The sequence below is a fragment of the Tachyglossus aculeatus genome, chromosome 3, assembly GCF_015852505.1.
Source record: "Tachyglossus aculeatus isolate mTacAcu1 chromosome 3, mTacAcu1.pri, whole genome shotgun sequence".
Lineage (NCBI taxonomy): Eukaryota > Metazoa > Chordata > Mammalia > Monotremata > Tachyglossidae > Tachyglossus > Tachyglossus aculeatus.
Window position 1 is genome coordinate 87,611,741 of NC_052068.1, and position 13,518 is coordinate 87,625,258.

Consider the following 13,518-nt stretch of genomic DNA (forward strand, 5'->3'; position numbering starts at 1 on the left):
TTGCTGCCTACAAGGAGCTTTTGGTCTACAGGGGAAGACAGACATTAAAGTAGATTATGGATAGGGGAAATAGTAGGGTATAGGAATATTTACATAAGTACTGAGGAGCTGGGGAGAGTTTTAAAGTCCTTAAGGGCTACATAGCCAGGTAGGTAGTTGATGAACAGGGGAGAGTGGATTGAGGGAAATAAAGGGATTAGTCAGGGAAGGTCTCTTGGAGGAGGTGTGATTTTAGGAGGGTTTTGAAGGTGGCAAGAGTGATGGACTGTAAGATATGAAGCAGGAGGGAGTTCTAGGCCTGAGGGAGGACATGGGCAAGGGGTTGGCGAAGGGGTAGATGAGATTGAGGTTAAGAGGAGCAGAGTGTGTGTGCTGGGTTGTAGCAGATCAGTGAGGTTAGATAGGAGAGAGAGAGAGCTAATTGAGTGCCTTAAAGCTGATGGCATCCATCTGAGCAACGGCAGTAACAAGCTTGGAGTCACCCCTTGATTTCAGAGGTGTAACCAGCCCTAAGTACTTGACCAGGCTCTTCCACCCATCCCCCTTCACTGGTGAAGTAACCAAATCAGTTAACTGAGGGCAAGTCACCCTGGGAGCCAGCAGAAATTCAGAGACCCAGAATAGTTCACAGACAAGAGCTTAGAACTCTTGACCCACACGGCCTGCCCTGAGATGTGTGATTGATCGGGTGACATTTGCAATGCACATTCTAGAGGCATCGCCCCTCCCCCAGCCTCCCCATTCCTAGTGCTGCTTCTTCGTTCATTTAGTACTTTTGTTTCCTCCACTTTCGGGCAGCTGGATCGAAAAACGAATTCAAAGGAGCCGCTGATTGTTTCTCCAAAATATCTGCCCTTTATCTGACTCTGCCAGACCATTTTGGATACACAGAATACCAGGTCTGGCTCAGAGCTTTCCTCCCTCAGAAGGAAGTCAATGAGAAGAGAGAGAGATGGAGCCCCAGCATCAGAGATGGAAACTCGTGGGACCTTCCTCTTCCTCAATGGGTAAATAATTGTGGTAACCATCGGGTACCACATTGAGTAGCACGTTGGGAAAGTGTCTACCAACTCTTCTGCATTGTGCACAATCTGATGTGTGACCTCGGGCAAGTCACTGACCATCTCTTTGCCTCCATTACCTCGTTGGTAAAACAGCACTTGTGTATATCTGTACATATTTATTATTCTATTTATTTTATTAATGATGTGTATATATCTATTTATTTATACTAATGCTATTGATGCCTGTCTACTTGTTTTGCTTTGTTTTCTTGTCTGTCTCCCCCTCTTCTAGACTGTGAGCCCGTTGTTGGGTAGGGATTTTCTCTATTTGTTGCTGAACTGTACTTTCCAAGCGCTTAATACAGTGCTCTGCACACAGTAAGTGCTCAATAAATATGACTGAATGAATGAATAAAACTAGGATTACGACTGTGAGCCCTATGTGGAACAGGGATTATGTCCAATCCAATTATCTTGTATCTACCCCTGTGCCTAGTACAATGCCTGGCACATAATAAGCACTTAACAAATACCATTAAAAAAAAGGGGGTCTTGTTGAGAGTTGTCTACTTTGCATATCAACCTCACTCTAAACCAGAATTAGAACCTAGGTCCTTCTGACTCCCAGAAGGTCCACGCTCTATCCACTGGACTACACTCCTTCTAGGGCTCCCTGACTGATTGATACAACACATTTATTGCCCTTATTCTTCTCCAGTCTACAGGGCATAAAGAGGGCACAGGATCCACTCTAAAAGGCACAAGGGAAATGTGCCTTTAAGGCAGTCCTGGAGAACAGTCCTATAACTAAATTTCTTTTTGAAAAGTTTGAAAGAAGGTGTGGGTCTACACCTCACATCATTATGACCCTCTACTGCTCCTGGACAACCTCACCCACCTCTTCCTATTTCATTACGTGCAGGTCGACTTGGTCCCTAAGGGACTGCTTCCCCAATTCCAGGAAGAAAGGGGGAACTGAAATGAGGGAACTTTCCCCCAGGTGCACACTGTCCTCTTGGGCCTCTAAGACTGACAAGCCAAAAGCAAGATGTTACTGGAGCCCAGGCAGGCACTCAACAACTTGGTGCGTGTCAATGGCCTCTGACCCTTGCTAAATCCATCTTGGGGAACATCTTTCCTACAGATGGCTCCTTGGGGCTGCTAGCAGTCGGGCAATGAAAACTTGAACTTAAAAAAAAGAAAGACGGGGGAGGAGGATAATTCATCCAGTGGGTAGCTAGCTCACCATTATCCTCTGAGACAAAGCTCATGGAGATTTACATGCCAAAGAAGTTATCTCTCCTAGCAGACTTTTACTGCTCCACAGAGAAGTAGGGTAGGATAGGAAAGCCAGAAGCTTCTGTATTTCCCAAACAACAGCTGCACACTGGGGTTGGACGGAAAATACTGCAACTACAACAGAAGCTCCGGCAGCTGAAGTCGCCCACTTCTTCCCGCCTCCGGAGGCTCCTCTCCTCTTTCGTTTGGGTCCCCTGGCTTTGCAGGGGGTGCAGGGGCAATCTCTTTAGAGGGAGCACTGGGGGCTCAGGACTGCGCTCTGGGTTCCCCAAAGACAGGATGGGAAACATGAAGGAATCCAGCCTAGTGCTACTGCCTTGTCTTCCCCACAAGGTTGAGACCATTCCAGATAGAGTTGAAGCAGTGTGGCTCAGTGGGAAAGAGCACGGGCATTGGAGTCAGAGGTCATGGGTTCAAATCCAGGCTCCGCCACTTGTCAGATGTGTGACTTTGGGCAAGTCACTTCACTTCTCTGGGCCTCAGTTCCCTCATCTGTAAAATGGGGATGAAGACTGTGAGCCCCACATGGGACAACCTCATCACTTTGTATCCCCCCAGCGCTTAGAACAGTGCTTTGCACATAGTAAGCGCTTAATAAATGCCATCATCATCATCATAGAGTTGGGAGCCACAAAACCTGCCCTCAAGGAGCTTACAGTCTAGTCTAGTAGAGGAGATGGACATTAAAATAAATTTAGATAAGAGAAACAACAGAATATAGGGACATATATACATATATATAAGAAGCAGCTTGGCATAGTGGATAGAACATTGGCCTGGGAGTCAGAAGGTTGCAGGTTCTAATCCCGGCTTTGCCACCTGTTTGCTGTGTGACCTTGAGCAAGTCACTTCACTTCCTCTGTGCCTCAGTTACCTTATCTGTAAAATGGAATTTGAGACAGTGAGCCCCACATGGGACAGGGATGGTGTTTGCTTGTGCTTTCTTTGCTATTTGCTTGTGTCCACCCCAGCTCTTAGTACAGTACCTGGCACATAGTAAGCACTTGACAAGTACTATAATTATTGTTATTATTATACATAAGTTCCCCTCTAGACTGAAAGCTCACTGTGGGCAGGGGGCACTTCTATCAGCTCTGTTGTACTGTACTCTCCCAAGCACTTAGCACAGTGCTCTGCAAACAATACGCACTCATTAAATGCAACTGATAGATTGACTGACTGTCAAGTTGGAGTGGACCACGCTACAGGCCTGCAGGTCAACCTCTTGGACCAATGTGGGGGAAGACACCCTACCCCAACCTGTGATTTGAGGGAAGCCATTTGAATCTCATGTTCCCCTTCTGTGAAATGGACCTCCACGGGCTTGGGTGGTCTATCGAGACAGTTTGTTGAAAAAGTAATAATGGTATTAATTGCGCACACTCTTGTGCTTCAAAATCAAAGACACCACTGATGATGAAATAAACCTACAAGGATGTGAAAAGGCTGAAGTAGGTGCTACAGTCCCAGCCACAATGGGCTCACAAAAAGGTTGTGCCTTGTCGTGCTACTGTGATTAATGTTCTTCCTGCACTGTTTTCTCTTTTGCCTTCTTGCCTGTCTTTCTGTGTGAGATTTTTGCCCGAGAGCTCTCCACTTCTTGATAGCAGATCTACTACCTTCAGAAATTGACACCCAGTTTCCAGCTGGGATGGAGCAATGTCTGAAGCTTTGTTTCTACTGTGTCCTTAAAATGTTTCCTCTGCCCTCCTTGCTCTTGGTTTCCTAATTTCAGCTGATGATAGGGCAGCTTTGGCTATCCTGCCATTGCTCGTTCTTTTCAGGTGTCCTACATAGCATAGTTATGTTAAGGGGAGCAGAGGTTTGATGCTAGGGCACCTAGTTCTGAGGGTTCAATACTCTGAAATGATCAAGAGTGCACCAGATACTTAGGCATGCTACCTTTTCTGTGAAGTGCTCCACCCCAGCCAGTGAGCAGGCTGTTGCTCAGGCCAAAGACCAGGCAACTTTACTGATGTTACTAGGCCAGTCTTTCCAAGTGGAAGATAATGCATGTCTTGTTCTGCAACCCACATCAATCAATCAAAATCAGTGGTATTTATTGAGCACTTACTGTGGGCAGAGCACTGCACTAAGAGCTTGGAAGAGTACAATATAACAGAGTAGGTTGAAATATTCCTTGCTCACAAGGAGCTAGGCCACGGAAGCAGCATGGCCTAGTGGAAAGAGCCTGGGCCTGGGGGTCTAATCCCAGCTCTGCCACAGACCTGCTGTGTGTGATCTTGGGAAAGCCGCTTCACTTCTCAGTGCCTCAGTTACCTCAACTGCGAAATGAGGATTCAATACCTGTTTTCTTTCCTACGTAAAGTGTAAGGCCCATTTGAGACTTATGTTGTATCTACTCCAGCATTTAGTAGAGTGCTTAGCACACTGTAAGCATTTAACAAATACCACAATGCTTATTATTATTATTGTTGTTATCATTTTTGTTTAGGGGCTTATAGTCTAGTTCCCTGCCTATGATGCTCCTTGCCCAAGATGATGCTTTGAGTTCAGGGGCCTTGCTGATGAAAATGCACAACAGCAAATCCACATTGGTCCACAGACTGCAGCTTGAGAGAATTCAACAGGCCGGTAAAGGCTGAACTCATCTGAGAAACAAAATAACGATGCCTGCAACTTTTATGGCAATGTCTTCTAAACAGCTCTAAGCTTGTTAAACATCTCTCACTTCATCTGTTCTCAACCGAGGGAAACAGAGATTAAGTAACTTGCCTATGGCCACCTGGCTGGGTGGTAGAGAAGCAAGCCCAGAACTCAGTTTTCCTAATTCCCAACTCAGGCCACACTTATAGGATAATGCATCCTGTAAGTGTAGCATGAAGGCCTGAGGTTCCCAAGTCACATTGCGGCCATCCACCTGGCTCGGTGCCTCTATCTAAGTATTGGTGAAGTGGTGGAAGTCATTGAGAGGTGTTTGCTTTGTCTATCAAAAACTCCCCTCCCAACCTCCAAATCTCCTCCACAGAGCTGTTGATTCAATCAGTCAATCAATCAATGGTATTTACTGAGTGCTTACTGTGTGCAGAACACACACACTAACTTGGTGCTTGGAAGAGTACAATACCACAGGTATCTCCAGTGGTACAGTGCTCTCAGACAGTAAGTGCTCAACAAATATGACTGAATGAATGAATGAGTATGCACACGTGGACCCAACCCTCAAGGATCTTACACACAAGACAGAGGAGATGCTCCCTCATCTCCATTGTCCCTCTGGGAGCTGCACATCAATCAATAAATGTTACTTATTGAGCACTGTACTAAGCGCTTGGAAAAGTTCAATATAATAGTGATGGCATTTGTTAAGTGCTTACTATGTGCCAAGCGCTGGCTAGAGTTGGTAGTTTCAATCTCTGCCCTCAAGGAGCTTATGGTCCACAGGGGGCGCTTATGGGAAAGAACGATTGAAGGCATGTGGGATCGTAGTTGTGATTCCGTGGCTGGGATCTGCCCTGTGAGAGAGGAGTAGTAGGGTTGAGTGCAGAGCAGGGAGGGTTTGGGAAGTAATCAGGTAACCAGAAAAGCCAGGGTTCCTCTCTGAGTTGGTGGGTAGGGCTTCTGTTCAAGGTTAGCTTGAACAAAGACCAGCAAAGATCAATGGGGCAGGGGACAGGGAGACCTCTCTACAAGGCTCCGGGGGAAGGAGGGGAGTAAAGTGGAGGCAGGGGAGGGAGCACTAGAAGATGAGGAACAGATGGAGGTGAGGACTAAAACAGAAAAAATCAAGTGCCTCCAACAGTTGCTTAACTAAAGGCTCGCAGTGAACCTTGAAGAAACCATAATTCATTACAGAGCAGAGTCCCGAGTGGGATTTCACTGTTCTCTATGTTTTCCGATAGCCTGTTCGCTGCTGTGCAATTAATTCATAAAGCAGACCTGCTCCTGCCCCTCCTGCCTCTTCCCTCCCTTTCACCTTGGGGAGGCCTGGGAGTGGCGTGGTGAAGAGACTAAAATTAACCGGTGGTTAAAGGTGCCCAGAAGGATGAATAAATAAAGGTCGAGGGTTCTGGAGGGGCAGGGTGGATCGATCAACACGGTGGAGGGGGTGGAGGAGCTGCACTCTTCCTTCCTGGCTCTAATCCTGTCTCTCCACCTCTCTGCCACTGCAGGCCTCGGCTTCCTCTGCTCTAAATGTTGAGAGGGAAAGGAAATCATCCCACTCATCTCCTTCTACATGGAATGGTGGAAAGCTAATAATTGGATATGGAGCTAGTTTGGTACAAAGTAAATCTAGTGGGAGTGACCCTCAGGGAAAGAGTAAAATTAAACTTTGGTCCTTTGAATTTTTCAATGATCTGGGCTAGCCTGAGTCTTAGTTCAAACAGTCAATGTTTTCTCTCTCTCTCTCTCTCTCTCACACACACACACACACACACACACACACACACACACACACATATGAAGTCTGGAGTTAAGATGAATGGCACTTTAGCAATAATAATAATAATAATAATAATAATAATAATAATAATAATAATAATAATAATAGTACATGTTAAGTGCTTACTGTGTGCCAGGCACTGTACCAAGCACTGGGGTGGATACAAGCAAATTGGGTTGGACACATTCTTTGTCCCACGTGGGGCTCACAGTCTCAATCCCCATTTTACAGATGAGGAAACTGATGCATAGAGAAGTGAAGTGACTTGGAATGTTTCTAAATTTACACCCTGTTTCAGCTATGCAACACACTGGTTTCAATTTTTCACTAACCTCCTTTATGGCTCTAGGTACTGGGGCATGGGCTGTGGGTGGGTGAGTGGAAACGGGGAAACTTTTAAAACCTTAATTGAGGGGAGGGATGAGGCTATGAGCTGGTCATCAAAGAGCGTTGACACGTTCATTTTACCTCTGTTGAAGAAGCAGCTGATTATCGTGGAACCTGTCTGACACAATATACTCACAGTACTGGAGCTACATGACTTGCTTCAGAATGTGAGCCATTATATGCCCTTATGTTGACGACTTGTACTTCCCAAGTGCTTAGTACAGTGCTCTGCACACAGTAAGCACTCAATAAATATGACTGAATGAATGAATGAGCCCCATGAGGCACCATGGCTAATTCCCACCTATGCATGTTTTCCTGGTGCTTAGTAGAGTGTTCTGCATGTGGTAAATGCTTAATAAATATTATTACTACTACTTAACCCCCTCTCAGGGTCGTATCTGGAGAGTTTCCAGTACTCAACCAGCCTTGACCACGGGAGGGAGAGTCAAGCAGAATCCCACCCATTCCATTCCTAGCTTGGGCAGTGGCTAGCGAATGGAAGGCAATCTGCTACAAGTCAAAATTTCCCTGTGCTGGGCTGCAGCAGCATGGGAGAGAGTTGAGGGTGGAGACTCAAGTTTACTGCATGGAAGGAGGCAATGGTAAACCACTTGTGTATTTTAACCAAGAAAACTCAACAGATACACTATCTGAACGATTGTAGATGGAGGTGGGGCATTCTGGGAGAGATGTGTCCATGGCATCGCTATGGGTCACAGAAGACTTGATGGTGTAAGACAAGACTACTTAACCATGATTGACTGAATACAGAATTCTGGGTAATTTTGGGGAAAATCGGATACCTGACCCGGGCTCAGGAAGTAGCCTCCCTTTTGTCACACTGTTCTTATGAGAAAACTGGTCCCAAATTTCAGCACTGCTACTTCAGATGCAGCTCTCAGGAACAAACTAGGTCATAAGTCTCAGGACTGTCTGTATATAAATATCAATCAATTGTATTTATTGAGCGCTTACAGTGTGCAGAGCACTGTACTAAGTGCTTTGATATATGAATATATCAAAATGATGAGGGAACAAAAAAGTAATATAAATTACGATTGCATTGGGAATTGAATGTGCTACAGGACAGCTTAATTGAATATTGTATTTTGGAAACGAAGAATAATTCCATAAACGATGTAATAGAAGGATATTCATCAACTTGAGGTGATGAAAGAGGAAACAAAAAACATCAAGAAAATAAAGGGAGAAAGCTTGGTCCAATGGAAGGAAACTGGGATGGTTGGCCAGGAGGCCTGGGTCCCAGCACTGTCACTGGCCTACTGTGTGACTTTGACTGTGTCACTTAACATCTCTGTGCCTCATTTCCTCACATATAAAATGGGAATAAGATACCTGTTCTCCCTATCTCAAACTGTGAGCCCCATGTGAAACAGAAACTGTGGGTGTGACCTGATGGTCCTGTACCTACCCCAGTGCTTAGCACAGTGTTTGAAAGACTAAGCTGAGACCAACTTGAGGGAAAAGCAGGGCAGTTGAAAAGGCGGAAACAAACCAAAAAAGGGAAGCTTTTCAAAATCTGTTCTTTTTGTTTTGGAAGAGTTGGTGAAGAAAACCAAAAAACTACATGGAAAACATGCTGTCAAAAAGCATACAAATCTGAATGCATACTTTTGAATTTCACAGCTTTATTATTATTATAATTATTACTATTTATCTCTTTCATCACCTCAAGTCAATGAATATTCTTCTGTTAAATCATTTATCAAATTATTCCTCATTTCTAAAATACAGTATTCAATTAATAATAGTAACAATACTGACAATGTACATGATGCTCTTGATATATTTGAAATTTTAAAAAATGAACGTGAGAGAATATTTTAGATCAAGTGCCAGTCAGTCAGTCAATCATATCTGAAGCAATTAAAGCTTCTGGGGAAATCCAATGTCTAATGTTATCGCAATTGATGATACACAAATTGTAAATGGAGAGACCCAAGCCATTCAGAAAAGTGGTGCAAGGAGACAGTCAGTGCAATAAGAACAGTGGTAATAACCTCGCTTGAGTGCATTATTATTGTTAATGTTATCATTTCAATCTTGCTTTATAATATGAGGTTGTCAGGCAGACTTAATACACTTTATAAGCCATTAGGCCTGCAATAAGCAGGCCATCTGGCCTGCAAAATGTGCCTTGGCCTCAAATTTACCAATGCCACACGGTCCCCGCTGTCAGCCAGGCACACGCTTTTCTCTGGCACTTCAGGCCTCTGGGATAAGCTAACACAAGCATCTGACTTTTAGTTATTCAGGGCACCCGGTCAGGACCACCAGAAAACAGGATTAGCTCCAGGGATTGATGTGAAAAGTTTCACGCCTCCTGTTTGGGGGCAGGTTGGTCAGTGGTTAGCCCATCTTGCCTTACGGAGGAAGAGAGAGACTGGATGTAGAGCCCACTTATCGGCTTCTGGACTTAATCCTGCCAAAGGCCTGCAGCCCCTACTTGGTGAACCAGGGCCCGTGGGATTTCTTTCACCTTACCAAGCTCTGGGGCTGAGCTGGAGGCTCACCTCATCCCCAGCCCTGGAGTTTTGTGAAGGCCAGCCAACCCCTCCCATCCCCCGACCACCTCTCTCTAAGCCTGCCGGACAATTTCATTCATTCATTTCATTCAGTCATACTCACTGAGTGCTTACTATGTACAAAGCACTGAACTAAGTGTCTGGGAGAGCACGATAGAACAATAAGCAGGCACATTCTCTGCCCACAATGAGCTCACAGTCTAGAAGGCAGGACAAAGATTAATATAAATAAATAAATAAATTACAGATAAATACATAAATGCCGTGGGGTTGGGAGAGGGGAATGAATCAATGTACCAAGTCAGGGTGATGTAGAAGTGAGTGGGAAAAGAGGACAGGAGGACTTAATCAGGTAAGACTTTTTGGAGGAGATGTGCCTTCAATAAGGCTTTGAAAATGGGGAGATCAATTGTCTTTCTGATGTGAGGAGGAAGGGTATTCCAGGCCAGAGGCAGGATGAAGGGGAGAGGTAGGCAGTGAGATAGATGAGCTTGAGGTACAGTGAGAAGATTTGGGGGTACTCTGGGGACAAGGCAGGTTTCAGTGCTCTGCAGCAGCAGCAGCTGTATAACCAGCTGGGCTAGACTGTTTGGCTCCTAAGGTGCTATGGCTTTTAACTCTCTGCCTCTGTCCTCTCACTCATGCTGTTCCCCTGACATGAGAACTTCCTTCCTCCCCAAATCCACCAGATCACAACTCTCCCAATATTTGAACTCCTCCTGAAGGCCCACCTCCTCCAAAATGCCCTCCTCCCTTCCAGCAACTCCAAGTTACTTCAATACATCAGTTACCTCTAGTGCTTATGTACGTGCCCCCAAGCAGTAGTAATGGTATTTATTAAACATGTATTCATTCATTCAATTGTATTTATTGAGTGCTTACTGTGTGCAGAGCACTGTACTAAGCGCTTGGGAAGTACAAGTCAGCAACATATAGAGACGGTCCCTACCAACAAGGGGTTCACAGTCTAGAAGGGGGAGACAGACAACAAAACAAAACATGTAGACAGGTGTCAAAATTGTCAGAACAAATAGAATTAAAGCTATATGCACATCATTAACAAAATAAATAGAATAGTAAATATGTACAAGTAAAATAGAGTAATAAATCTGTACAAATATATACAAATGCTGTGGGGAGGGGAAGGAGGTGGGGCAGGGGGGATGGGGAGGGGGAGAGGAAAAAGGCGGCTCAGTCTGGGAAGGCCTCCTGGAGGAGGTGAGCTCTCAGTAGGGCTTTGAAGGGAGGAAGAGAGCTAGCTTGCCGGATGTGTGGAGGGAGGGCATTCGAGGCCAGGGGAAGGACGTGGGCTGGGGGTCTAAGGTGGGACAGGTGAGAACGAGGCACAGTGAGGAGCTTAGCAGCAGAGGGTGTGGGCTGGGCTGTAGAAGGACAGAAGCAAGGTAAGGTAGGAGGGGGCAAGGTGATGGAGAGCCTTGAAGCTGAGAGTGAGGAGTTTTTCTTGATTCGTAGGTTGACAGGCAGCAACTGGAGATTTTTGAGGAGGGGAGTAACATGCCCAGAGCGTTTCTGTACAAAGATAATCTGGGCAGCACAGTGAAGTATAGACTGAAGCAGGGAGAGACAGGAGGATGGGAGATCAGAGATGAAGCTGATGCAGAAATCAAGTCAGGATAAGATGAGAGATTGAACCAGCAAGGTAGCGGTTTGGATGGAGAGGAAAGGGTGGATCTTGGCAATGTTGCAGAGGTGAGACTAGCAGGTTTTGGTGACAGAATGGATGTGTGGGGTGTACGTGAAAGTGGAGTCGAGGATAACACCAAGGATGCGGGCTTGTGAGACAGGAAGGATGGTAGTGCCATCTACAGTGACAGGAAAGTCAGTCCACACTTATGTGCAGAAAGCACTGTACTAAGCATTGGCAATGGTATTTATTAAACACTTACGTGTGTAGAGTACTATACTAAGCGCTCAGAAACTTCACTATAGAAAAACTTCGCTTACTATATGTCAGGCACTGTACTAAGCACTGGGGTATATACAAGCTAATCAGGTTGGACGTAGTCCCTGTTCCACATGAAACTCACAGTTTCAATTCCCATTTTATAGATGCAGTAATTGGGGCACAGAGAAGTGAAGTAACTTGCCCAAAGTCACGCAACAGACATGTGGTGGAGCCGGGATTAGAGCCCAGGTCTTTCTGACTCCCAGGCCCAGGCTCTATCCACTGGGCTATGCTGCTTCTCCCTGATTCATGAAGTTTTCCTGCTGTCTTTGAAGTGGCACTATTTCAATCATTCAATCGTATTTATTCAGTGCTTACTGTGTGCAGAGCACTGTACTAGTGCTTGAAAAGTACAATTCGGCAACACAGAGAGACAGTCCCTGCCCACAAATATTTCCAGGTCTATTCAGGAGTAAAAGCGAACACTCCTTCCTGGGTATTAATAATAATAAGAAGAAGAATGGCACTGTTCTAATACAAGGCACTGTTCTAAGCGCTGGGGAGGTTACAAGGTGATCAGGTTGTCCAATGGGGGGGCTCACAGTCTTAATCCCCATTTTACAGATGAGGCAAATGAGTCCCAGAGAAGTTAAGTGAATTGCCCAAAGTCACACAGCTGACAAGTGGCGGAGCCAGGATTTGAACCCATGACAAAAGCCCATGCTCTTTCCACTGAGCCACCCTGCACCATAATGTCACTGGCCAGTGATATAAAGAGGACTGTTAATTTTTGGTGACAGCAAAGTGGGCGTGTACTGTGGCTGATATGAATGGGTTCTCTTGAAAATGTAAACATCTCGGGAAGCTGCTTTCAGCAGCCAATTTGGGAATCCTGAGTTCACCTTTTCCTCATGGATGCAGCTAAAAGTGGACGAATAACTCCTGCAATCGCTTCCCCCACCCCACCAAACCTGTGGTTCTTCCCTGCTCAATGGGCCAAGGGAGGAGAATGGAAAACATATATGTTTTCATTCAGGAATAGGTTGGGGATTTTGTTTTTTTCTCGTAACCAGAAAATGTCGGACCATCTTCACCTAGTTGACTGCTGAGAGTTGGGAATACACATGCCAAAAAACATTGGAAAATAAAGTAATAAACTAATCCAGCCTATGTCAAGTTCAAACAGGATGTGATCTTCCAAGGCCAAGAGGATCACCGCCTCCCTACTGCTCCACCCTGGAAGCACAGGCAGAGCTGTTCGACTTGCTGGGGTGAATACTGAGCTAACTTCATTGACTTCAATTTCCCTCCTTGCCACCCAGACTGGAAGATGAGGATTTTTATGTCAATTCTACAGATGAAGCAACAGGCTCCAAGAATGTCCACCTGCAGAGGTGCCCCAGAGGCAGATTCAAGCCTCACAGTAGTTGACATGCACCCAGAGCGGCGGCAGAAGGGCAGAGGGTGCCGCAGTCCGGGTTTGGTTCTGATGACAACCTTTCAGAAGGGGTCCCAGGGTGGTCAGAATGGTGAATCCCTCAGAAAATGGGAACGGAGAAGAAATGATCTCAGAGCAAGGAGCTAGTGGGAAGGCTACCGACTCCAGGAAAGGAGTCCCTGGGAATGACATCCTTGTCATCACCATCGACGATGATCATCAATGGTATTTTCTGAGCATTTCATTTAACCATTCACCTCTTTCATTCATTCAGTCATATTAACTGAGCATGTACCGTGTGCGGAGCACTGTACTAAGTGGTTGGGAGAGTACAATACAATAATAAACAGACACATTCACTTCCCACACCGAGCTTAGGGTCTAGAGGGAGTGCAGAGCACTGTATCAAGCATCTGGGAGTGTGCAACAGAAGCAAGGCACCCATTCACTTCCTTTCAAGAGATCACGGTAATGGATCCGAGGGGTGGGCTCAGTGACTCGAGAAGGCAAAGCATTCATGACCCGCCACA

At 45.6% G+C, this 13,518-nt stretch overlaps 1 protein-coding gene and 1 non-coding gene across 4 annotated transcripts in view; one reads left to right on the plus strand and one right to left on the minus strand.

Annotated features, from left to right (window-relative positions):
• Positions 1–13,518, minus strand: part of CTIF (cap binding complex dependent translation initiation factor) — a 385,876-nt gene that overhangs the window by 144,147 nt on the left and 228,211 nt on the right. The gene's annotated exons all lie outside the window — the stretch shown is intronic.
• On the plus strand, positions 7,479–7,616 carry LOC119925985. The gene has a single exon (XR_005449905.1). It is a non-coding gene; the product is annotated as a small nucleolar RNA SNORA7 (small nucleolar RNA).